At 43.3% G+C, this 27,386-nt stretch overlaps 1 protein-coding gene and 1 long non-coding RNA gene across 3 annotated transcripts in view; one reads left to right on the top strand and one right to left on the bottom strand.

Annotated features, from left to right (window-relative positions):
• LOC128352115 (uncharacterized) overlaps positions 1 to 13,007 on the bottom strand; it is a 28,079-nt gene extending 15,072 nt beyond the window's left edge. For both annotated transcript variants that reach the window (XR_008320209.1, XR_008320210.1), the window contains exon 1: positions 12,666 to 13,007. This is a non-coding gene — a long non-coding RNA (uncharacterized LOC128352115). The remainder of the gene's footprint in view (positions 1 to 12,665) is intronic.
• The window catches only part of FRMPD4 (FERM and PDZ domain containing 4), a 564,699-nt gene that overhangs the window by 41,798 nt on the left and 495,515 nt on the right, over positions 1 to 27,386 (top strand). The gene's annotated exons all lie outside the window — the stretch shown is intronic.

Genomic DNA, 27,386 nt, shown 5'->3' with positions numbered 1-27,386 from the left:
CCCTCTAACTATTCCTCCTTTTGAAAAATCACTTGTACCAAGTACAAGTACTGTATTTTACTATTTGGTAAACTTGTTAGAACCTTTTACATTGTTCCGTACCTTTAACCAAGAAAGAATATTCACATAAATGCTTACTACATTTTTTCCAAAATAACCAATCAATTTTTTATTAAAATTAACTCTTACCAAAGACTTTGCTGAAGTACACTTGGCATCTTAAAATTATTCACCTGTAATTCCTTCCATTCATTCCCTCAAGACAAGACAAATTGTTATTTCTTATACTTTTGAAAGATCTTTGAAAAAACTTTGTATGCCACTTATACCACTCCTGCTTATTGTATTTATTTTTATTTATTACATTTATATCCTGCTCCGAGGAAGGATGCAAGGAAGCTCTGAGGAGCTCAGAGTGGTATACATGCTTATTTTTACCCTCACAACGTAGGTTAGGCTAAGAGATACATGACTGGCCCAGAGTCATCCAGTGAGTTTCATGGTTGAATGGGGATTCGAACTCGGATCTTCCTGGTCCTAGTCCAACACTCTAAACACTACGCTATGCTGGCTTAACCAGATACACCCTTATTCTGCTGAAATGCCTTTCCCCTGTCATTAACTTCAGATAAGATTTCCTCTGAAAATGCCTATCTGGCCATTTGATGTGCAATTACCAACTCCGCACGGAGTTCTTATGTGGCTGGTCACATTGTTAAGTGATTATTGTCTAGCTGTGAACTTCATTGCATTGCAGGAAGAAGATACAATACAATCTATAATTCTGTTCAATGAACCCAATTGCTATAGTTGTGATTTGGAGCCATGGTGCCCTGCTGAGTTTGGTGGCTGATATCCTTTCTAAAAGACAATCTCAGGGTTGCATTAACTAGGCTAAAAAGATTGCCATTTGGAGTCATCAGGCAACCTCACCCACTGAGACCTAGCCAGGTGGGCCAATCTGTTCCCCACCCCTGACCACAAGGCCCTTTTTAATCTTCTATCCCAAATTTAGCTAAGGAATAAGATGGCTACCTGATCAGTTCATGACTTCAGTTCCAAATCTTTCTGCTTGTTTGACATTATGTTAAGTTTACTTCCCTGATGGGTGTGTGTGTGTTTTAAATTAAATCCTTGGCATTCATATTCTACTCTGACTCCTCTGCATTAAAGGTTTAACCACATATTACATACATGCAAGGTTTATTCTACCAGTAATCTACTTACATGAGTTAAAAGTATGGGTTAACCCTACCATGAGTTAAAAGACCTAGTGAACAAGAATAAAGAGTTGGAGGGTATACGTTTGATACATTTTTTTAATTTCTTCAGCTGAAAGTATTTACACAGCAACATCTAGAAGTGCAAACAGTGCTGCCATAATTACTCAGAAGCATACAGCCAAGTAAAAACTGCCTACATACAATTTTTCTGAGTAAACAAACGACTTCACAGAATGCCTTATACCATGTCAAAGTAGGCAGTACCATTTAATAATATTTAAACATCTGGATGTCATCCAAGTGCAGTTTTTAAAATTCTATCTCATACTCTCTTTCTTGCTGTTCACCTTCTCTCTTTCTCCAGCCGTTTCTGACAAAGCTAAAAAATATCTTAGCATCCTCAGGGTTTGTTGAGCATCCTCATGGTATTACTAAATGTGGAAAGTGCATTGCAAGTGAATCATGCTGAATCTGAGGAATGCATGTCTAATGTGGCTAGTTTACTAATGCAAACAGGCTGTTGACTAGATAGCTATTTCCTCTTCCTTGTGGCTGGTGACAAATATATACCTGCCAACATGTCCCTATTTTCCCATGCAGGTGAATGTGGAAATAGGGGCATGTTGGCAGGTATGCAAACACCATAAGTGGCTGCAGCAGGTGGGGTATGTACATGTGGACGTTAAGAGTGAAGAACACAGTCCACTAAGATGTTTTCTTGTGCAAGCCCCATTGACATGAACTCTCCTCAGTGTCTATACATTTTAATGGGACTTGCACAGCAGAACTTCCCAATATACTGTGTCCCAAGTTAGTACTCACTAGCAGATTTCCCCACAAAGAACAAATCTTGTCAGATTTCAAATGTGTCAGATTTCCCCGCAAGGAACAAATCTTAACTACAGACAAAAAAGTATATCTTTTGAAATAAATGTTGCTGTACAGTGAAGGGAGTTAAAAGGCCTATGATCTAGTTCTCATAGCATCAGGCTGAAAATAAAAGGAAGAGCCCTTTGCAAAGCAGTGTTCCCAGCACTACGATCCATAAAATTCTCACTAGTGCATTTTTGTGTTTAGCAACAGCTATGGCCTACATTGCAAGAGAAAGGATAACACGCATAAAGGCAGCATTATGTAATTGTGAAGAATTTGTGAGTTTTAGTTTGGCTGATATAGTTATATTGGTGTTCGTTACAATAAGAGAAACCTCTATGTGCACTGAGCGGTTATATTGTAACAAGTGAATGAACTGTTTATAGGCAGTAAAAACCTTAGGGGTTTTGATGGCATCTCAAAAATGTCCAATAAGAATGGGTCCAATAAGAAGATCTGGTAAAGATCTGCACAATAAATTTAAAAGGTGACAGCTGAGCTGGGATTGGCTGGGTCTACCTGAACATTCCAGGGAGACTTGAATATAAATATTGAACGCTTCAGAAACTGTGCAGTCCCTGCACTTGTCTGACTTAGTTCAGGAAGGCTCCTCATCTCCAGCCATATTGAGCAAAAGCTTAGAAATAGTTCATTTAATTGTAATTTTGCTTTATTTTGTTGGCTTTATCAGGGCAGGGAATGGTGAAAGAATAGGATGATGACTACTCGGGGGTTGGGAGGCTCTTTAGTTTAGCCATCTTGGTATACTTGTTTGATTAGGGTCGGTGAAGAAATGCTTTTTCTCCACCTCCATTGCATCTGCTCAGTGCAGACCAGCAGAGCTGTTCCATGTAGCAAAGACATTGCTCCACACATCCCCCCAGGTAATGGAGGAGGAACAATCTGCAGCCCATTGTGATCAGTTTGCATGTCACTTTGCAGATAAAGTAGCTCACATCTGTGCTGATTTGGACTCCAGAGTTTTGGCAGTTCTGGTATATGTGTCTCTGGTACCACCTGCTACTATTGTGTTGGATTCTTTTCAGTTGGTGCAGCCTGAAGATGTGGACAAGATCCTGGGCAGTGTGTGGGTGAAATTGTGCGCTCTTGATGCTTGCCATTGATGGCTAATAAAAGCTGCCAGGAAGGGTACAGGCAGATGGTTGGAAGTGATTATTAATGCTTCATTAAGGGAGGGCAGGATGCCATCATGCCTCACGGAGGCGATGGTAAGACCATTATTAAAAAAGCCCTCCCTTGATCCCTCCAACGTGGACAACTATAGACCTGTCTCTAATCTCCCCTTTTGGGGCAAGGTAATAGAGCATGTGGTGGCGTCCCAGCTGCAGAGAGTCTTGGATAATATGGATTATCTGGACCCTTTTCAATCTGGCTTCCACCTCAGATATGGGACTGAAACTGCCTTGGTTGCAATAGTGGATGACCTATGCCAGGAACTACAGCAGGAGAGAGGGCATGCACATACCTCTTGCCTGTAGACTCCCCAGAGGCATCTGGTGGGCCACTGTGTGAAACAGGATGCTGGACTTGATGGGCCTTGTGCCTGATCCAGCAGGGATTCTTATGTTCTTAACTAGACAGGGGGAGTGAGTCCCTGTTGGTTCTGTTGGACCTTTCAGTGGCATTCGATACTATCGACCATGGGATCCTTCTGGACTGTCTCTCAAATATGGGAATCGGAGGTACTGCTTTGGAGTGACTACGATTCTTTCTTGGGGGGAGGGTCCATAAGGTGGTCCTGGGGGACTATTGCTCAGCTCTGTGGTCATTGACCTGTGGGGTCCCACAGGGTTCGGTTTTGTCCCCCATGCTCTTTAACATCTACATGAAACTGCTGGGATTGGTCATCTGGGGACTTGGACTGAGTTGTTAGCAATAGGCAGATGACTCTCAGCTCTATTTATCCTTGTCACCTGATCCTAGGGAGGCAATGGATATCCTGTATTGGGGGCTGGAGGCTGTGATGGGTTGGATGTGGGCTAATAAACTGAGACTGACTGGTCAAGATGGAGGCAATGTTGATCAGTAGGAGAGTCTATTAGGATGAGGAGATTATACCGGTTCTGTATGGGGTTGCACTCCCCTTGAAGGAGCAAGTACGCAGCTTGGGGGTATTGTTGGACCCGGCTCTGCTTTTAGAAGTTCAGGTGGAGGCCTGAGCCTTCAGAAGCCAGGGGTGCCTTTGCACGGCTTTGGCTAGTGCACCACCTGTGTCCCTTTCTTGAGAAGGCAGATCTGGCCACATTTACCCATGCCTTAGTCACATTATGGCTGGATTACTGTAACGCACTCTACGTGGGGCTGCCCTTGAAGAATATTCAGAAGCTGTAGCTAGCTAGTGCAAAATGTGGCTGTTAGGATTTTATCTTGAGCTGCTTGCTGGGATCACACCACACCCATTTGAAAGAGCTGCACTGGCTACCAATTTGTTTCCAGGTCCAATTCAAGGTGCTGGTTTTGACCTTTAAAGCCCTTAATGGTTTGGGCCTGGGATACCTGAGGGATTGCCTGCTCCCAAGGGTTGGGAGCGTGGCCCAATGGGAGGAGGAGACGCAGGCAGCCATGCTGTATGTGGGGGGAAGTCACCTGGGAGCCGGAAGTGAGGGTGGGCTGGGCACGTCGGCGCATCCTCCCTGGTGGAGCTCTTCTCAGTGGCTGCTGGCGGCGGCTCAGAATGGGGGAGCCGCCGGGTGGAGAGGCGCAGGAGGCCGGCTCGGTGCTGTGCCGGCTTCTCGTTGGGGTTTACCGTTGCCAGCAGCAGTTACCCTCTAAAACGTGAGTCGGAGTCCCTCAGCAACAGGATCTTCCCTTTGCAGAGCAGCGCGTGCGCGCCCACCCCGTCCTGGAGGCTGAATTCAGAGAGACAAGGGGCAGCAGGGAGGTATCCTGCCGCCCCAATTATTACAATATATATGAGCCGTGGAGGGGGGAAAGCGGCGGGAGGGGTAAGTAAACCCTCTCCACCCTTAAAGCTACCCCCTCCACCTGAACTGAACCGGCCAGGTCCGGACCGGTCCGGAAAATCTGGAGGCCTTTACAATGGCCTCCGGACTGGTCCAGACCCATCCCTAATTACCGTCTGTCCATATCTTTAGAGGTGGAAATCTGGAGAGTAGACAGTTCTTTTTCCTCCTGGCAAGTATAAAGCGATCCATATTGGGGCAAAAAAATCCCCCAACTTCACATATATACTAATGGGGTCTGAATTGTCAGTGACTGACCAGGAGAGAGATCTTGGGGTCATGGTGGACAGCTCATTGAAAATATCCTCAGTACACCGCAGTTTGAAAAAGATAAATTCCATGCTAGGGACTATTAGGAAGGGGACTGAAAGTAAATATGCTAATATTATCATGCCCTTATACAAAAATATACATGTTGTGTATGTGACCAAATGGTCACATTTGGAGTACTGTGTACAGTTCTGGTCACCATATCTTAAGAAGGACATTGTAGAACCTGAAAAGGTGTAGAAGAGGGCAACCAAGATGACCTTGGCCTGGAGCACTCTCCTTATGAGGCAAGGCTACAGCATCTGGGGCTTTTTGGTTTGGAAAAGAGGCAACTATGGGGAGACATGATAGAGGTGTAAAAATTATGCATGGAGTTGAGACAGTTGACAGAGAGAAATTTTTCTCCTTCTCTCACAACACTAATTCCAGGGATCATCACATGAAACTGAAGGCCAGGGAATGTAAGACTGACAAAAGGATGTACTTTCCCACACAACACATAATTTATCAATGGAATTCTCTGCCATGGGATGTGGTGATGGCCACTAGCTTGGATAAATTCATGGAGGACAGGTCTATCGATAGCTACTCGTCTGGGGGCTATAGGCCACCTCCAACCTCAGTGGCATGATGCTGTTAAATACCAGTTGCAGGGGAGCAAAAGCAAGAGAGAGGGCAGGCCCTCACCTCTTGCCTGTGGGCTTCTCAGAAGCATCTGAAGAGCCCCTGGTGGTGCAGTGGTAAAACTGCCGCCCTGTAACCAGAAGGTTACAAGTTCAATCCTGACCAGGGGCTCAAGGTTGACTCAGCCTTCCATCCTTCCGAGGTCGGTAAAATGAGTACCCAGAATGTTGGGGGCAATATGCTAAATCATTGTAAACCGCTTAGAGAGCTCTGGCTATAGAGCGGTATATAAATCTAAGTGCTATTGCTATTGCTATCTGGTGGGCCGCTGTCTGAAACAGGATGCTGGACTAGGTAGGCCTTGGATCTGATGCAACAGGGTTATTCTTATGTCCAATTTTCCAATAATTTGGGACCAAGTCTTGTGCTATGTATTCTATACATGAAAACTTCCACTAAATGTGGCTCTTTGTTCTACAGCAGTGTTTCTCTAATTGTTGCGGGGTGGGTGGGATATGTTGTTTTTCAGTTAAAAGACTAGATAAGGAGGATAGTGTGGCTACAACAGAGCAACAACATGGTAAGAGGGCCCAAAAGATTCTTAAGAAGATAACAAAACTCCTGAAATACTTCGGTTTATTAAGCAGATGTAGACATGGGGAAAGATCTTAAAACTGGATGAGGTAGACATAATGACATCTAGTTTTCTGTCTATACACATTATATTTTAGATGGCTAATGAAACCTGAGTATGCACAAAAAACTTTCTAAATTAATAGCTAATTACTCTTAAAATCATTGATATGGGATGTTTCCAAGGGAAAGACTGTAGCAAGCCTAAAATAATTACATATGTGTTTTCAAACAACATGAATTGCCTATATTTGTAATGCAGAAAAAGACATTTTAAAATCAGAAGGTAAATAAGTCTGCTTCAGGATAAAAATCCTTTACCTTCAGGCAAGTTAAATATCGATGGGGCAAAGAAGAATAAGCTTTTCCATGTTGAGATGTCTTGGGCCAGCCTCAGACATGTCCATTCACAGGTCTTTCTGAAGCATTATACTATGACCTAATCTGATGTGGCACTTCCTTTGTTCCTTCGTATTTTTATGTCCCCATATGTAAGATAGAGGTCAAAATGTCATGGCACAATTCTCCTGTGATGCTTAGATAGCAGGATAGGTGTGTTAAATCATAGCACAAAGGCACAAAGAGAAGCACAAACTTCATTTTTACTGGCCAGTGAGAATTGAGGACATTTAGCACTTTGGAAGATTGGTTCTCCTTTTGTAAGAGTTTCTCATATAAGCTATGACACTCAAGAGTAATGGACTAGTTGGTATTACTATTGCCTGCAAGTGGTATGCCGCTTTTCTATTTTAAGGCTCAATTTAATTTATTGCTGAGTGGTAAAGAAGATCTTCTCTAGCACTCAGAATTAGTTCCTTGTTTCTGCAAGATATTGATGTAGGCATTTACTTAGGACTATTTTTTATTCTTGATTGGCACTACACACATTGTACTTGATTTGTAAAAAGGAATGCTACTTGTTATAACAAAGGCCCAGTATTTTGAAGTCACTCAGAATCCATTACTGATATAGTGAGATTGTACTGAATGAGACATACATTGTTTGCAGATTGTCCTGTAAAAGATCCCAAGAGATACAGAATGAACTCCAGGCTGAATATTTTTACTACCTTCTCTAAATGAACAAGAATGATGACAGTGAGAGAATTGCCCTATTCACATATCATGTTCCAAAGGTTCCAGATCATTGTCTAAGACTGAACAGCACAACTTGGGCACCCCAGCTTCCCTTCCTTCCCAAATCCTTAAGTGACTTAAGAATGCACTCATAGAATCATATAGTTTCCATTTCATGTTAAGATCTTGATCATACTCAACCTAAATTGCCAGCACTGAGCTATTTTAATACTAGAGAATATGCTCATCAAAAGCCGTTTCCATAACAATAGTAGACATGTCTTGTTAACTAAGTGAACTCTTTTGCAAAGAGAGATAAAAGCACATGATTGACACATAGTTTGCAGTTGAGAGCAAAATCATCCTGAGACGCATTACCCATTATGACACACAGCACAGCCTTACAGAAAGTTCAAGTAACAGAAATAATAGCCTTCATGAGATGAATGCAGAATATATTGTTAAAAAGAGACTCTGGAATATATATTAGGATGAGCTGATGTTTGTCTGCATTATCAAAACACTGCTGTGCTGTGACTTACAGTTTCAACTTAAGTGATGTAATTTTCCCTGCAGGCTGAAGCACCTGTTGGTTGGTTTGTGTGAACCATCTGGGGCCATGTGCTTCACCATGTGCTTTTTGTGGTGTACTGGCTCTCTGGTTGTGGCATCACAATCAATTTGCTCTAATTTATTCTCTCCTCAATTCAGGGGCGTACCAAAGTTGGAGTGGGCCCAGATACGAGATTTTAAAATGGGCTCCTCACTGCCTTCCTCTCCTTCTCCTGGCTCAATGTCTTTGCTAACTATCCCAACTAGTTACAAGGTGTAAATAACAGCAGAACCAACTAATACAACTACTCTCTCTCTCTCTCTATTTGACACATACAGTATTTTTAACATGTGGGTTCTTGAGGGCACAAACAGCAACTAAACACACAAGAAAGTAAGAATACAAAAACAAATAAATTCATGCAAAAAACCCCAATTGAAGGTCAGCGCTCTAATGTCACATGGCCTTTCCAATGGAGATCTCTAACAGAGAACTCCTAAGACCCACACCAAATACTAATCCCCAGGTTTCCTTGCAAGGGAAGCAGAGCAGTATTACAAAACTGGGACAAGGTCTTAGCATAGATAGACCCCAAGCCATACTCTCAACATGCATTTGGGAATAAAGGGAATAAAGAGCATGGCTGCTTTGAATACAGCGTTCTTCTCTGTTCTGGGGGATGCTTTTTGCAGCTCTTTGTTGCCTAGAGGGTGGGGCTGAGAGAGAGAAGGAACACACAATTGGAAGGGAAGAGAAGACACTGTGGGGTCCACCCACTCCCGCTTTCCAGCCCTCCACTTATCAAAGGTCTGAGGCAAGCAGCTGCTGCAGCCCCCAAACATTGAGGTTGCTGTTGCACCCTGGAGATGGGCAGTATGGGGGGGGGCTCCTCTCCCCCTACCCAAGAAGATGGGCACGCCTGCCTTCCTCTGGCCAGTGCACGCAGCAACAGCTAAACAAGAGACAAGTCTCTCCTTCAGAAACTACCAGACAGCAACTCCTCTACTAGATCAATTAGAAGCAGCAGCAGTTCCCATTCAAGTCTCATGACCAAACAAAAAGGCTGACAGAGCAATCACTTCACCAACTTGGACTAGTACTGTATAGAACCTATGTCCAATAGCAAAGGGGACAGTCAGGGCACATTTCTCCCTGAAAATACCATCACGTGCAAGGGGCAGTCATCTCTATCCATTCTTAGACGTGGAAAATATTTGCAAGCCATGTGGGTATGGGGGTTGTTCTTGTTGTTTGTTACTATTTTGCTTTTTAACAAACAAACAAAAGGGGGGGGGCTATCATTCACAGCCACAAAGGGATGCCCTCTGATAACAGAAACAGCTTAACAGATGCGCTAACAACAATGTACGTATGCAAATCTTATCCAGGAAAGGAGGCAATACATACACACAAGAAACTGAAAGTAAAGGTTTGCAGGGGAGGGCTGGGATGCAAATATAGCCTACCCACTTCCAGGCAGCGACAACGGCCTCAATTACCCACACACTTCCCCCCACCCTTTCCAGTAACGAACCCAAGCATTGGCGGGGAAGGGTGTTTTCTGGCATTTTCACAGGATTCCCTTTTGCAGTCTGTGCAGACAATCTCTTTGGATGAGTTTTATAATGGTTCGCCTATCCCACAAGTTGTGGGGGAGAGGGAGAGAATATGGCGCTGTCTCTGCTTCCATTTCCAAGCCCCAAACCAAAACCTCACAGACCAGGCTTCTCCTGGATAAGGACATGCATACATCCATCCCTCCAATGATTTCTTTACTGATCCCCGTTCTCTCTCTCTCTCTCTCTCTCTCTCTGACACACGATTGCACAATCGTTTACCTAGTAAAGGAGGAAGGTTATACTTCTAGGTACTCAGGGACTTCCCAAGGCCAGTTTATGCCCAGCTTTCCCCGATGGCTTCTCTCTCTCTCTCTCTCTCTCTCTCTCTCTCTCTCTCTCTCTCTCTCTCTCACACACACACACACACACACACACACACACACACACAATATCTTACTTATTTAAACTGTCGGAAAGGCAAAAATGGGAAGGGGCGATTTCAGCAGAGAGCAGGATCCTGAAAATGAGGAGTGCCCCCAGCTGAGGGGGGGGGGGGCTTTCAAGCCTATCAAGTGTTCCCTCCTTGCTCACAGGCATGCACAAATAATAAATCGAGGGAAAGAGATATGGCATCACTCGTGTCCCTCTCTCAGGCTGAGGAGGAGTGGTGGGAGGAAAAACAGCTGCCAGCGTCAGCGTCAGCACATCCAGGAGAGAACCAGCTCGGACAGGGGAGAAGAGTGAGAGAGTTGTTCACTAGCAGCAGCAGCAGCAGCAGCAGCAGTAGCAGCAACTGCCCTACACCAGGGGAGGAGACACGACAGAGAGACAGAGAGAAGGAGTATTGGAAGGAAGGGAAACCGAAAGAAGTTCAGGCAGTGGGCTGCAATCGGCAGGTGTTGGGGTGTGGATGGATCATGTGACTTGCCTGGGGGGGGCTTGAGGCAGTGGTCTGGGAGACAACTGTCTCCCCTTGCCCAACGTATGGTATGCCCATGCCTCAATTGCCAGGTTTAAGCAGCAGATATTGTTATGCATCTTAACAGAAGTATGGCAGATTTGAAAATTAATCTATGCACTGTCATAAAAATGGTATTTTCTAAATATATACCATCTAGTCTAGAATTCAGTTTTCAGCAATGACCTGTAAGAAATCTCTGGGATATTTATAGGTGGGGGTCTTCCCTGTTGTTGCCTCTAGAATCTGGTAATCAGAAGTATACTGCCCCAGAATATAGAGGTTTTATTTAGCTGTTATAGCGAACACTGTGGAGAAGAACAGATCTATTCTCCTTGAATTTGTATAATCTGTTTTGAAAGCCATCCAAACTAGTGGCAATCGCTAATATTTTGGAAATGAATACCATAGTTCTTCCTGAGCTACCATAATCCTGGGAATATGGAAAATAACTGGGAAAATGTAAAAATAACTGAAAAAGGATTTGTGAAAGGAAATTCGGGGACTCTGCCATTTGTAGATTCCTGCATGATAGCATGTTTGTTTGCTGGCAATGAAGATTATACAGGAGTGGGGATTAGAGAAGTGAAGACCACAAGGTTAGTATTCAAGCTGTTTTTATAGCTCAATAACTCTTTTATAACTCAATCCCCCTTCTTCTATGGTTTGCCAGTACAGTACAGGGGAAACTAACTTTAATTTGATATTCTCCCACCCCCAACCCCATTTTTAAAGGGAGCGACTGTGTGGAGAAGGAATGGGGAGCAAACATTTGGCTGGTCAGTATTGCCTACTCTCTTTGTCTTTAGCCCTGGAAACTTCTGAGAAAGGCTTGTGTTTGGGCTGGTGAAATCACCATTCTGGCATCCACCCCAAGGAAGGAGAAATGTCTTGAAAATAAAGGACAACCATGACATTCAAATGGTTTAACTCATGTCTCTGTTCCCTATCACATAGGCCTTGGATCCTTAGCAGTGGTAACATGGCTGCTTCTAACTGACAGTTGCCTCCTCCTTAATTCTACCTTAAAACTGCTAGGCCTCAGTGCACCAGCACTGAGGCCTAGCAGTTTTGAGCTAGAATTAAGGAGGAGGCGTCTGTACCCCTCTCCAGCCTTGAACCTCATAAAGGGGAGGGGCTACTAAATTCCTTGTAAGGGCCAGAGGGCCCAGACATATAACAGTTGCCTGACAGGGAGGCATTCGACACACACAACTTTACCTAGCATATGAGTATAGAAGCACTATCTGTTGATATTCTACTAGTATTTCAGTTGCATGACAGCCAGAATGTCAGTGTAAAGTTCTAATCTCCAAATGCTAGGGAAATGCCACCTACTGAGTTTCTGCCTGTCATTCTGAATGACAGGCTCAATGAAGGGCAGAAACTGACTGAAGGGCAGAAACTCAGTAGGTGGTGTTTCCTCAGCATTTAGAGATTGGGGCTTCACTCATGTAGTTCAAGTACAGACTGAATATCAACAGGTGCTGCTTCCATTTTCATATGCTAGGTAAAGTTATATCTGTTGAATGTTCGCCTGTCACAATTGTTAAAAATCTTGGGCCTTCTGGCTCTAATCGGGAACTCAGCAGCCCCTTCCCCTTAAGAGGCACAAGATTGGAGGGTGATAAAAACACAGAGGCCTAGCAATCTGAGGTAAAATGAAGCAAATAAAATAGTCAAATAAAAATATGCATAACATAATGTTGGGGAGAATAAATGTTTTATAAGTGTGCACTAACAGTGACATGGTCCTGACATATGAACAATACAGATCTCCCACTGAACAACTTTCCCCTTCTCACCACATCTACCTATGTGTCACTTCTTCCTTAGGGACACACACAATATCCCCCCCCCAGTGTACATTTTGTTGTCCTTTTGCACAATGGTACTATATACCACTTGTACCTTTTGGAATCTTTCAAAATCACAGTTGTTTTTGGTCAAATATTACAGGAAACTATGCTCCCTAACCAGGCCTCAAAGAAAGACCACAGGTGTGATGTCACAGACTAGCCAACATGGTTGCTGCTTGTTTGGGAGGAGTGGCCAAATAGGAACTTCAAGCCTTAATTTCAGCTGCCTATGAGTAGCTTTCAGAAAAGGAAAAGAAGAAGGGGGGAGGGGGAATTAAACCAGGTGACTTGTAACTACTTTCTGGTGAGAACTGAACAATACGTCATCCCCCCCTCCCGCCCCCAAGACATTTCCGTTCTCAGAACTTCATTCCTTAGTGGCCATTACTCAGCAGTGTCTCCTCCAGCTGATGCTGATGCCAGCAACTATTGCTACGCCTTCTGTTATTATTTTTGCTGTTCCTGTTAATGGGATAAGTGTCTGTATAAGAGGGGTTGAGTATGTGGAGGAGTGAGAATGGCAAGTGCACTGAATGAAGAATGCATAATACTCAATGGCTACAGACAACAAGGGTATATATTTCTCATCTGTAAATTTTAGTGGATTTTCGCTTGTTGAATCCTATTTTTTAATCAAGAACAGGGTGTTAAATGTATATAGCAAATGTTCTCAGGCATAAAGTGATGATTTAGATTTTTTTTAAAAAACCACTGTATAGGAATTTTAAAAAAATACTTAAATGGTATGTACCTAAACATTGCAATTTTTTAATGACACAGCATAGATTAATTTTGAACCCACCATGTTGCTGTTATGGATAACAAAATCTGTTGCTTATACCTGGCAATTGAGGAAAGAATAAATTAGAGCAAATTGATAATATTTCTGCTTGTTTGAAGAAAGCTGCATGATATTATAAATAGTAAGACATGGTGAGGGCATTTTTAAATCAAGATTAATGATAAAAGATTAAACAGGCCAACATTATGTGCCAAAAGGAACGGCATATACATTAACATTGCACTGGGAGCTGAATCTGTTATGCCAGGAAATTAATTTACAACTCATTTTCAAGAGGTTTGAATTTTCTTAATGCTTTGCCCTACACATTAGTATTATTCCATAAGGTATAAAGTCTTTCAAAAACAAATAATCAGTCTGCTTTAATAGTAGGATCTGATCCCTCACATGCTCATGCTATGTTCACCTTGATTAAAATATACAATTAATAGCTTTGCTGGAATATACACCAACTGGTGTATAAAATGCCACCTTGATGGTTGCTTCTAATTACAATGTCTGTTTCTAGTTCATTTCTTCCCTAATTTACTGTGAAGTTTCTTGAATAATAAAGGAATAAATGTGGGGAGCGGCATCTGGACCCCCTAGCTTTGTATGGGCTGTTACAACAGAGGAAATGCTGAGGATAAAATTGAAAAGCAGAAGTCAGTAGCTTACACTGCCCTGTATGAAAATAAAATAAATAGGGGCAGACGTTCCCTCTTACTGCACTGGTTAGTGGCAGATGATGAAATATATTGTCCCTTATTGCCATGTATTTTGTAGCTCTGTTAAAGGCATATATTTTATTCCCTGGTTTGGATGCATTATAAAACGTGCAAGGAATTGCTACTGGCATTGAAGGTGGTTGTAACAGGCTAATCTGATATATTTCTGCTTGGAAGGTATGGGAAATGATTTGAAATGTTGACACTGCTCATGGTGAATTAGCCTCTTCTGCACAGTGCATTCTAAAAGTATCTTTTAATTGGCTAGTCCCCTGGTGACTTATGCAAAGCTCATTAGAAAAGAATCAATATTTAAGAATCATTAGAGGCGGCCTCAACAATAATTCTGTGTAGTGTTAAATGCTTAAAACAGACTGGGAAGTTCAAAAATGTAATAGACGAGAGCTAAACAATCAAGCAGTGTAATTAGAAAGTACTTCAATTCCCAACGTTCTAATGAGGGCAAAATAAGTTACCATCTGAGCCTGACAGCAGTAACCATTCTGTGTACTCAAGCCCATAGAGTTGTCTAGATATGCTGGACCACAGTACAGTCAATAGCAAATACTCACATGAAGCACAGAGGCAGGCGCCATCTCAGGTTGTAGAGGTCTAGATTCACTTTCCTATTTCATGTCACTTGACAGAGTTGAGGCCATTGTTCTAGCCCAGGGATTCTCAACGTGTGGGTCCCCAGATGTAATTGGACTTCAACTCCCATAATTCCTACCAAAGGCCACTGGGGCTGGGGATTATGGGAGTTGAAGTCCAATAACATCTGGGGACCCACACGTTGAGAAACCCTGTTCTAGCCAATAGGCAAGGGATTGCTCAGTCTTGTATTCTTCAATGGAATTTTCCATTAACTTTCTGTGGGCTTTTAAGGGTCAAATCACACTGGAAAGTATGTAACAAGTGTGTGCACTATAGGTGTGAACTTCCTGCTGAGATATCTTTGTGGGATGCACAACTAAATTAGAAATATGATTGTGATGATAGAAACATAATGTCAAGGGGTATGTTCTTTTCTCTTCACTCTTTTCCTCCTCTTGGGTGTTGCCCTTCTCCCTGATATACAGTAATATGTTATTCACAGGTGCTTATGTCAACACTAGCTGTCTGGAGGCATAATCACAAAGAAAACCAGTCTTTGTGGTGACAGGCAAGCTTGGGTCAGCTAAAAGTGGTATCACAGCAGCTTCTTCAAAATTCCAATTGTGAAAATTTGTGGGTTTTCTTCAAAAAATCATTTCAGCTCTAAAAATTAAATATTAAAGATTATCCTTTAAGGCTCCAGATAAGGAGATCTGCCTACTGAAACAGGCTTCTATATGACTATCACTTGCTGGATCTGGAACTATAAGTGAGAATAACAGGAATACATGGAATTCATCAATGCAAATATAAAGTTTCTTTTATTGGAAAAGCAAATTATCACATAATTCAATTACTGCTCTACCAAAGATGGCTGGCATAAACTTCCCTACTGTCCAGTCTTAGCAAATTAAGCATATACTAGCTGGGTTTGGATAACTTTATGAAGGAGAGGTTTATTAACGGCTACTAGTCTGAGGGCTATAGGCCACCTCCAGCCTCAAAGGCAGGATGCCTCTGAGTACCAGTTGCAGGGGAGTAACAGCAGGAGAGAGGGCATGCCCTCAACTCCTGCCTGTGGCTTCCAGCGGCCACTGTGTGAAATGGGATGCTGGACTAGATGGGCCTTAGGCCTGATCAAGCAGGACTGTTCTTATTATCCGGCGCAGAGCATCTGCACCCCTAGTTTGCCGCCACTTTCTCCCCCCACCCCCACCACTGCTGTTTTGCTTGCCTACCCCCACCGCACATTCTTCCCCCCTCCCACAGTCACCATCTTTTTCTTCCCCACCTGCCCCCACCCACCCCCATCTTCTTATTTTGCACTGCCCTCCATTTTCCTGGCTGCCACCTGCCAGCCAGCCAGCCAGCCAGCCAACTAGCATTCACAGCTGCTCCGGCCTCCCACCTGCTGGTCACAGCCGCTCGCCTGTCTGCCAGTTCCGGCTGTCTTCTTTAACTGGCTGGTTGCCACCACTGCCACATTTTTTTCTCTAGCCCATCCTGTGGCTAGCCAGCAGCTCTCCAAACCCTCACAAGAGTTGCCACGCATGGGATTAGCCATGGGTATGTCTTAGAGAAATAAATATAAAGAATATTAGTGAGGAAAGACTAGAATGTCTTGAGTACACCAACTTAGCCATATATAGCCGTGCTATCACAATATAAACAAGCCATCTAGTTTACAGTATTGCAAGTAAAGAGCCACAATTCTGAGCTGGAACTCATGAAAACAGGGAGAATCATGAGGCATTTAGGTAGGATTCCAGATTCATGAGGCTAGAGCTAGATCAGAATGGAGCCTAAGACAAATCCAGCAGCTTTTGCAGAGTGAAGTCCAGAAACTCCAAGCAACCAAATAGTGAAATAGATTATGCAGAAAGATAAGGGGAAGGGTTCATGTGTGGATTGGTAACTGGTTGAAGGACAGGAAACATACAATAAATATTTATATACTGCTTGTTACAAAGAGCCTGGGGGGCTCCCCCAAGGAGCACCCCTCTATATTTGGAATGACAAGCCTGTAGTTACCACAGTTTGCAATCTGAATCTTACGGGACCATAAGATCTCCACTTTGTTTTGCCTGTAGCTAGATCAAAGGGCATGCTGCTTTGGCACATAGCCTGTGAGAAGGAACTCTTAGGTAAAGTTCAAAGCAGGACTTCAGGAGGACCTCTCCGTGCTGTCAACCCCCTGATTACTCACAGGTGGGAAGCTGGAGTAGACGTGATTTAATCAAGAGCTGTTCTTTAAAGAACAAACCAAGTATTTCCTCTATGTTGGCACAGCAGATCAGGTCAAGATAGCACCTCCTCAGGAAGAAGCAATAAGAAAGCAACAGGCCATCTCCTTTGCTAACAAATATATTAATGGCTGGCTCGAGGCGAAGAAAGCTAGCTTGTTACATTTTAGATACCCCCAGATATTCTAAAAAAATGCAAGAGATAACCTTTGATGTGTCCATTTTGCCTCTTCCTACATGGGTCTTTCAGAACTCCCCTAGCCTTTGTCCAATTAGAAGTTCACTCTTCACTTTCTTCACTTCACTTCACTAGAACAATGTTGTGTCCTGTCCTTTGTCCCTGTTTTCTAGGGATGTGCAAAAAATTTCGGGCACAGATCGATCTGTGCCCGAAACGAGCAATTTCAGGTGATTCGGGGCCGAACAGAGTCACCCCCGATGCCCCCCCAATATTTTTCGGGGCCGAGCCGAATCACCCAAATTTCGGGCCCAAAAAATTCGGGTGATTCAGCTCACGACCGATTTTTTGGGAATTTTTGAAGTTTTAGTGACTTTGGGGCAGTTCGGGGGCATAGCATGGGATCTGGGCAAAAATAGTGGGGTGGGGTGGTAGTGCCTAATGGATGCAGGCTACCACCCCAATTTCAGGGGGATTGTGCAAAGGGCTGATTTTTGCGGAATTTCTGAAGTTTTCATGTCTTTGGGGCAGATTGGGGCAGAAAGTGGGGCCCGGGGCAGAAGAGTGGGGTGGGGTGGTAGTGCCCAATGGGTGGAGGCTACCACCCCAATTTAAGGGGGATTGGACAAAGGGCTGATTTTTTGGGAATTTTTGAAGTTTTAGTGACTTTGGGGCAGTTTGGGGGCAGAAAGTGGATATGCCCCAAAAGAGTGGGGTGGGGTGGTAGTGCCTAATGGGTGGAGGCTACAACCCCAATTTCAGGGGGATTGGGCAGAGGGCTGATTTTGGGGGAATTTTTGAAGTTTTGGTATCTTTGGGGAAGATTGGGGGCAGAAAGTGGATCTGCCCCAAAAGAGTGGGGTGGGCTGGTAGATAGTGCCTAATGGGTGGAGGCTACCACCCATCCCCAATTTCAGAGTGATTGGGCAGAGGGCTGAATTTTGGTGAATTTCTGAGGTTTTTCTTCATAAGGTGCAGTGTGCTAGATTGATCCATTCATCATATTCTTAGTAAATGAGAGTGTGAAAAAGTGAAAGTGGGGTCATGAGAGTTGTTTAATTGAAAAAAATCTCATTTGCTATCATAGAATGAGAATTCACACCTCAGAAAGTAAGGGAATAACATCCCTTCAGAAAAACTTCTGAGGGGACAGGTGAAATTGGGGATGGGAGGTAGCCTCCACCCATTAGGCACTATCTACCAGCCCAGCCCACTCTTTTGGGGCAGATCCACTTTCTGCCCCCAATCTGCCCCAAAGACACCCAAACTTCAAAAATTCCCAAAAAATCAGCCCTCTGCCCAATCCCCCTGAAATTGGGGTGGTAGCCTCCACCCATTAGGCACTACCATTCCACCCCACTCTTTAGGGGCAGATCTACTTTCTGCCCCCAAACTGCCCCAAAGACACAAAAACATCAAAAATTCCCCAAAAATCAGCCCTTTGTCCAATCCCCCTTAAATTGGAGTGATAGCCTCCACCCATTAGGCACTACCACCCCACCATACTATTCTGCCCCAGGCCCCACTTTCTGCCCCAATCTGCCCCAAAGAGATGAAAACTTCAGAAATTCCCCAATAATCAGCCCTTTGCCCAATCCCCCTGAAAATTGGGTGGTAGCCTGCACCCATTAGACACTACCACCCCACCCTACTCTTTTTGCCCAGATCCCATGTTATGCCCCCAAACTGCCCCAAAGTCACTAAAACTTCAAAAATCCCCCCAAAATCAGCCCTTTGCCCAATCCCCCTGAAATTGGGGTGGTAGCTTCCACCCATTGGGCACTACCATCCCACCCCAATATTTTGCCCCTGGGCCCCTTTCCCCCCAAATCATTTTGGATTTGGATTCGGATTAAATCCGAATCCGAACCGAATCAAGGGTGATTCGGGTGGCCCATATTCGGGCACAAAACAGAACAGGGGTGATTCGGTTCGGGTCCCAAACCAAATCACCAAAAATCTGAATTGCACACCCCTACTGTTTTCCACCTTTGCAAGGTGTGATCAACATAATGTCCTTGAGCAACAATGTTCCTATAACTTGTCAAGACGCCATCAATGCATGTGCTTTCTGTGTCTTGTGGGATCAGCATATCTCCTGTGCTTCCTGGGTCACCCATGTTCCCTACCTCAGATTCTTCAGGTGATTCTTCCTCAGATCCACCATCTTTTCCCTCCATTATGGCACAGGCACCTCCATTTTGCCCCACCTCAACTCTCACTCCTGCTTCACTGTTTTGCTCCAGACCAGCCCTTTTCCTAATCCAGTCTATGCAGCACTCTTGGCTATGAGATTTTGGTTCAGTTTTGGATTTTGTTTGGCCGACGGACCTCTGCCTAGTCCCCGGGTTCCAACTCCCACCTGCCTGATTGCCTTCCTGACTCAGAGGAGAGAAGCCTCTCGACCAAGACCAAGCTGCAAGGGTTCACAGCATTCCTCTGGGAAGGAGTGAGGTAGTATATAACCCCTATTATCGAAACTCTGCTTTTCTTTCTCTTCATTTCTTCTAAAATCCAAAACTGCCCATTTTTCTCTTGTCAGCCTTGAGTGAACTGAATTGAGTGAAATTCAGGAACTCAAGCCAAATTGCCCGCTTATGAACAGTAACCTAGTGTTTTGTAACTTGTTGGTCTTGCTAGTTAAATATTGTTGCTCCTAAACATTACTTTCTATTCTTGTACACCAAAATCCCTTCAATAAACTTCACTTTGTTTTGAACTTTAACCTCTCCATTCAGTTCTTTCCGCGACTGAAGCTTTGGACAGATTTATTCTGAAGGCTGTAGGGATGTGCACGGAACTGGTGGGGCTGGGGGTTACCTTTTAAGGAGCAGGGAGTGTGCTCTTATCTCTCCCCCACTGTATTTTCCCCAATAGCGCTGTGCTTTAAAATGGTCCTGCGGGGCGGCAGTGACTCCACCCTGGTGTCCATTGGACCAGAAGTACCTGGGGTGTGTGTGTGTGTGTGTGTGTGAGAGAGAGAGAGAGAGAGAGAGAGAGAGAGCTAGAGAGCTAGAGAGCTTGATGTGCGTGTGCAATGTGCACAGGTGCACCAACCACTTCTGGTCCAATGTGCACTTGGGTGGCAAGGAGGTATGCAGCTGCCCCATGGGACCATTTTTAAGCACAGCGCTGGAGTGGGAAATGCAACCAGGTGGGTAAGAGCACTCTCCCTGCTCCTTAAAGGTAACTTCCCCCCTGCCATTGAACCAGCCAAACCAGCAGACATTTATTTATTTATTTATTTATCGTTAGATTTATATACCACCTTTCATTAAAAACAATTACAAGGCAGTTTACAAAAGTTAAAACACATAATAAAAATGAATTAAAAGTATTTAGCTAAAACTATTAAAACAATCTGATATTAAAATCTATAATATACAAATACAGAAAACTATACATGGATAAAAACACACAGAAGCAGCAATAAAACAATCATGTAAAGGCCTGGATAAAAAGCCAAGATTTAACCAGCTTTCTAAAAACTGTGACGGAGTCTGAGGAGCGAATGGCCACTGAGGGAGCATTCCAAAGCCTGAGGGCAGCAGCAGAGAAGGCCCTGTCCTAAGTGCATGACAACCTAGCCTCCTTCATTATCTGCACCTGGAGCAGAGCCCCCTCAGATGACCTCATTAAGTGGGCAGAAACCTTTGGGAGCAGGCGGTCCCTCAGGCATTTTGGGCCCAAACCGTTAAGGGCTTTAAAGGTCAAAATCAGCACCTTGAATTGGACCTGGAAACACACTGGTAACCAGTGCAGCTCTTTCAAAATAGGTGTGATGTGATCACACCGGGCAGCTCCAGATAGAACCCTAGCTGCTGCATTTTGTACAAGATGCAGTTTTCGGATAGTCTTCAAGGGCAGCCCCATGTACAGCACATTGCAGTAATCCAGCTATGACATGACTAAGGCATGGGTAACTGTGGCCAGATCTCCCTTCTCGAGAAAGGGAAAGGGTAGCTGGAGCACTAGCCGAAGTCGTGCGAAGGCACCCCTGGCCACCCCCTCCACCTGAGCTTCCAAAAGCAGAGCCGGGTCCAGTAGTACCCCCAAGCTGAGTACTTGCTCCTTCAAGGGGAGTGCAAGCCCATCCAGAACCAGTAAAATCTCCTCATCCCGATTGGCTCTCCTACTGACCTTTGAACCGGTTTGGAGATTCATGAAACAACAACATATATTTATGTACAACAACAAATATTTCAACAAATGTTTCCAAAGCAGTTTACATAGAGAAACAAGAAAGAAAGAAAGCCTCCAAACCAGTTCATGCAAAACCCCTAGAAGGTTGGACTGCTCCATTTCAAGCTAGCTAATTCCCCCACTCAAGTCTAAACCATTGCTTGTGGTTCCTGCCAATTCCCCAGGAGCAGTTCCATTAACATGCTTTTCAACAGAAGTTCCCAACACGATTTACATATAAATAAATAAATAAATAAAGTGTCTCCCTGTCCCCAAAGGACTCACAATCACAGTGGAGGTAAGAAAGAAGTGGGGAGCCCTTGAGAGCTGTACTAGGACCAGTGCTTTTCAATTTATTCATAAATTATCTAGAAGTTGGGATAAGAAGTGGCCAAATTTGCATATGACTCCAAACTATTTAGGGTAGTGAAATCAAAAACAAACTGAGGAGATCCAAAAGGATCTCTCCAAACTGGGGAAGCGGGAAACAAAATGGCAAATGAGGTTCAGCAAGTGTAAAGTGATACATATTGAGGCAATCCCCCCCGCCCCCGCCGACACAATTTCACATATACGCTGATGGGGTCAGAGCTAGGGATGTGCATGGAACCGGCTGGCCCGGTTCAAATACGGACTGGACTCGAACCTGACCAGACCAGTTTGGTCCGGCACCCCTTAGAACCGCCCTCCCCCGCCTGGTCCGGTCCAGTCCGGAGGCAGGTTCACGAGTTTTTAATTATTATTATTTTAAAAAATCTTCCACCTTTAGCCCCTTTGGTGGGCTCCCTCTAGGCCTCGGGGGGAGGGGTCCTCGGTGGGAGGGGTCCTCCTCCCACCAGCCTCAGTATCACTGCCACGGCCCATCCGGCCACTCTTTTTGGCCCATACGGGCCTCCGTATGTTTGCATGGTGGCCATGTTGCTGCTGCCACGCATGCGCAAATGGCTTCTGCAAGGCCTGGCATGGCCCAGGGCCTCGCAGAGGCCATTTACGCATGTGCGGTGGCCATTTTGTTTTTTTAAAAAAGCCAATTCCATGCTTGGAATCATTGCAAAGGGGGTTGAAAATAAAAATGCTAATATTATAATACCCTTATACAAAACTATGGTGCAACCACATTTGGAGTACTGTGAACAGTTCTGGTTACCACACCTCACAACGGACATTATAGACGGTGCAGAAGAGGGCAACCAAGATTATCAGGGGCCTAGACCACCTTCCTTACGAGGCATGACTACAATACCTGGGATATTTAATTTTGAAAAAAGATGACTAAGGTGAGACATGATAAAGGTCTATACAATCATGCATAGTGTGGAGAAAATTGATAGAGAGAATTTTTTCTCCCTTTCAAAACGCTAGAACTAGAGATCATCTCGTGAAACTGATTGCCAAGAAACTGAGACAAAAGAAATACTTTTTCATATGATGCATAATTAACCTATGGAATTCTCTGCCACCAAATGTGGTGACAGCCAACAGCCTGGATGGCTTTAAGAAGGGTCTAAATTCATGGAGGCCAGGTCTATCAATGGATACTAGTCTGAGGGTTAAAGGCCACCACCAGCCCCAGAGGCAAGATGCCTCTAAATACCCATTGCAGCCCTCAGCTTTACCTCTGTGGGCTTCCCGGAGGCATCTGGTGGGTCACTGTGTGAAACAAGAGTCTGGACTAGGTAGGTCTTGGGCCTGATCCATCAGGGCTGTTTTTATGAAGGCATAGGCTCTCCTCTTTCTTAAAACGCCCACTCACCGCTCCCCTCCCCTCAGTGCCGAATTGGTTTGGACCTCCTCTAAACCGGCTTGTCCCCAAACTATGCTCAAACTTTGGTTCGTGCACACTCTTATTGTCTGTTTTCTTTCTGATTTCTGGATTATCAGGAGGCTTGCTAAATAATACCTGGTTTCAAAGGACAGGTAAGGCTGAGGCACTAAGGCAAAGAGGGGTCAGAAAGGGCCAAACTGAGGGCTTGATTTCAACAGAGATGGAGCTCTCTCTGAGTTAAATTTTAATGCAAATGGTCATTATGGAAACATTTTAATGAAAGACAGTGAAGGAACAAATCATGCATTGCTATGGACTTCCAAGAATGACCTGATGAAGCCAATTGACTGTAATCTACTAGGTTAGAGCAGCTTGACACAAGAATGAATATCCCAGCTAACAGAACAGCCCTACAAGTGAAGTGGTGTCACATTGAGTAGATATATTAAATAAAATCCCTCATAATGTCAGTCCATGCATATCTCTTTGATGGCCCTAACTTGTTTAAACTGCTGACCATGCAGAAATAAGAGTAATATACTTCAGGTATCATTCAAAAGGAGTTCAGTCAGAGACCTTACATAGTTGATGTACATCCAAAGACAATGAAAGATGCCACACTGGAACTAATGGGAAAATGTTATTCATACAGCTGCAGCTTAATTACCAGTGTCATGTGAAACAGATTGCAATAAAAGATGAAATGTTTCATGAACTCCCGTAGCACACTATGAAATACTCATTAAAATAAATTTGTATGAATCAGAGAATCCATCACTACATCTAATTGTACACTTCTAGCAAAAACAAATAGTTATAAATCAATCAATTGGATGAAGAGAGGTTTTTTTCCTGGCTGGCTGCACAGAAAAATGTCCTTAACTTAAAAATAAACCATTCTAGATGCTGGCTTACCCAATAGTTTGAGATGGAAAGTTGCTATAGCTTTGTGATTTTGTAAACATCCATCTGATTAATTTAGCTGGGAAACTGCAATCTCATTTTATATGCATATGCAAAAATACTCATTACTGAGGATAGAACCTCAGAGGTTGTTGGATCAACCACAAAATAATTTCTGAAAGCAAAGAACCCTTTTGGAAAGCAGCTGAAGGTTGATTGCAAGGAAGAAGGCAAGCTGTATGTGGTGGTATGAAGACTTTTGGTGGTGTGATTTCTTTTCTGTTCCTATAACAGAAGTCTTGAAGTAGCGCTCTGAGTGTCTTTAATTGTTCCCCCTTTAAGACAAGAGAGTATATCTACCCTCTAAGATGCCAGCTCTCCAAAAATGCTTCCATTCATAAATCAGATCAATTAGAGGTTTTCAAAATTTTACCTTTTTAAAATATGGCAGTTACAATCAAAATAAGATAAGCAGTTATTTCTTGCATACAGAACTTTCAGCAGACAAAATCAATATTAGATAAAGATCTCAAGAAAAATAAGATAATAGATGTTGATATGTTGTCAATGCAATGCACATATTAATTCCAACTCTCAACAAAAAGACCTTTTATTGCACAAAAAGGAAAAACTGAAAGCTGGTAAATATAAAAACAGAAGACGTTTTGATGTAACACACCATCCTCAGTTTAATAAACAAATGAGCGCAGATGAAAACCTCCTCCGTTCCCCAGCTGTTAAATTCCTTAGACGTTTAAACACTCTGTTCCATGACTGACAGAGAGATAATGAGTGGGGGGTGGAGGAAGAGAAAGACAAAATTACTAAGGTTATTAATAAACTGGTTTAAATCTATAATTCTAAGGTTAAAATGTTCCTGAAAATATCACACTAGCAATCAGCAAATGGCAACAGAAAAAGGAAACGTAATAGCAAGATTCCTTGCTTGTATCTAATATTAACATATATATTGTTCAACCTGGCCAAATTGACCATAGTTATCAAAGTCATAACTGTTTGGTCATATCCTGAGGAGGTTACTCTTGTCTGGACTCAAAGGTTACGGCATAGCTCTGGCCAGATGTTACAGTCAAACCTCAGCTCAGAACCAAATTAGATGAGATGTTAGATGTGTCATTGTCTAGCTGATATTTACTTTAAAGAAAAAATAGCCATCACATTGGGCCTGATCTTGATTGGGACTAGGGCACAGAGGTAGAGGGTCTTTACCCCTTTACTATCATGCTGCTTTTCCATCCAAACTCCCTTCCAAAGCTGTTATGGGTCTCAGAGGTGCCATTTGTTTCAATTGCTCATTTCAAGGCTCACTCACAGCAGCTTCAGTTGGGGGATTTTCAGGGGGAAACAGCATGAGAGTAAAGGGCTGAATACCCCCTAACCCTGTGCCATAGTCTTTATCTGGATTTGTCCTCCATACATTTTATTTTTACTCTAAAATACTCAGCAAACTAAACAATGACACACTTATCTAGTTTTGCCTCATCTAGCTTGGCCAATAGGTTTCTGTCAATCCAAACCAGTCAAGGATACAGGATACATTCCGCATGCTCTCTTGCTCTGGCCTTGACTCCTCCCAATCACCCTCCTTTGAGGCAGAGAATTCTCACACCTTGAGTGCGATTGGATCATTCAGCCACTCCCAGTGAAAAGATGCAACAGAATTATCTACCCACAGGGGAGTCTGTTCTGGCTTGACCTCTTTCCAATCAGAAATCCTTCTCAGAACAGTGACTCACACAGAACCACAGGATGGATAATGGTTGCTCTATCAGTTTCTAAAATAGACTTTTCCAGATGAAAGGATTAAGTGCACTTTCAACATTAATTCAGGAAAAGAGTGTGCCTCTGCTTATGGTTTATTTGGCTAAGCACAATTCGAATGATGTGAAACAAGTTTTTGTGTAGTTGGCCACATGGGTTTTAGTAGCAGCTAGGTTGTTTCTTAAAAAGAAATAGATTAAAAAAGGGGAGGGGAAGAGTAATAGAAAAAAACCCGAAGATGAATAATGTTTCCTTTCAATATTCATAACCTTATACTAACAGTGTACAGTGGTCCCTCGACTTACATAATTAATCCGTTCCGAACGCACGTTCGGAGGTCGAAATTTTCGTAAGTCGAAGAGCGCACCACAGAAGTCTGGAAACATTTGTAAGTCAAGGAAACCGCATCTAAAAATTCGTAGGTCGAGTAAGCTGAATCTAAACCGGCAACTACTTCCGGTCTTTTTTGTCGCTCGTAACTCGAAAACATCGGATGTCGAGTAGTTCGTAGGTCGAGGGACCACTGTATTATGGAACTAATTAATTTACTAGTCAAAGGCATTTATTGATTAGACCTGAACTCTATATACATAGTATATGTACAGTGTAGGTATATGACCATTACAAATCACTACAAACAGGCCCAGCCAGTTTGTTCAAACAGGATACAGAGCACTTTGGGTGAGGAGTGCCTTTGGTGCTCTCCTCCCATAGGTTACTCGAACTTCCAAACTCAGCACAGCACCCCCTTCAATTAAGTGTCCTAGGTGACAGCCTGGCTTGTCCACTGCTAAGGCCAGCCCTAAGGACAGAACAAACACCGAAACGTGTGCTTTCTCATTTTGCCTTCACTCTTTCCTTTCTTTTTACTTCCAGCTATAAAAAGTGCAGGGGATGGGTAGGATACTGCTGGTTGCTCATTCAGTAGGAAAAAAACAGAATGAACACTGGGTACAAAAACTGCTCTAAGTAATTGTTTGCAAGTGAGGATTACTTAAAACAACTATGGGGGTTATTTGGGGAATGAAACAATGGCATTCAAACCACCATAGGCCAGCCTTAAGTGGGGAGATACTGGCATTGATCATTCTCAGAGCCACTGTCTTATTCTTTTATTCTTTCTTATCTCACAAGTGAAACCTGGTTAAACGCAATAGGCACTTACATTGGATTTTTCTTTGGATCAATGTTCCAGCTTAAGTAAAAGGCAATGAAGCAAACAAAATTGTACAGAGGACATTCTTGTGATAGCCTGAAAATACAGGTTCTGTCCGCTTGAGTTAAATGACCAAAGATTGGGGGTGAGGGGAGAGAACCCTAGCTGGGATTTGATTTGGAGATCTATGTGCCAACCCCAAAGCAGTAGGGAGTACATTTATAATATTTTTTTATAGTCAGTACAAAAGGGGGCAGAATACAAATAAGCTAGTTAGCAGATATTTCCCTTTCCCTTTCCAGGGATGACAAGATTTGTTTTGTTTCTTCTTCATCAGCATTTTGGATCTGGAATATGAATAAAGATATGAAAAATTATGTAACAATATTGTAGCTTACTTCTTGAAAGTCATTCTGATTTGTTGTAACCTGTACACGCATCAAAACAAAACACAAGCTAAA

Source organism: Hemicordylus capensis, chromosome 3 (genome assembly GCF_027244095.1).
Source record: "Hemicordylus capensis ecotype Gifberg chromosome 3, rHemCap1.1.pri, whole genome shotgun sequence".
Lineage (NCBI taxonomy): Eukaryota > Metazoa > Chordata > Lepidosauria > Squamata > Cordylidae > Hemicordylus > Hemicordylus capensis.
Note: the sequence above shows the minus strand (reverse complement) of the source record. Positions and strands in the feature narration are given on the sequence as shown.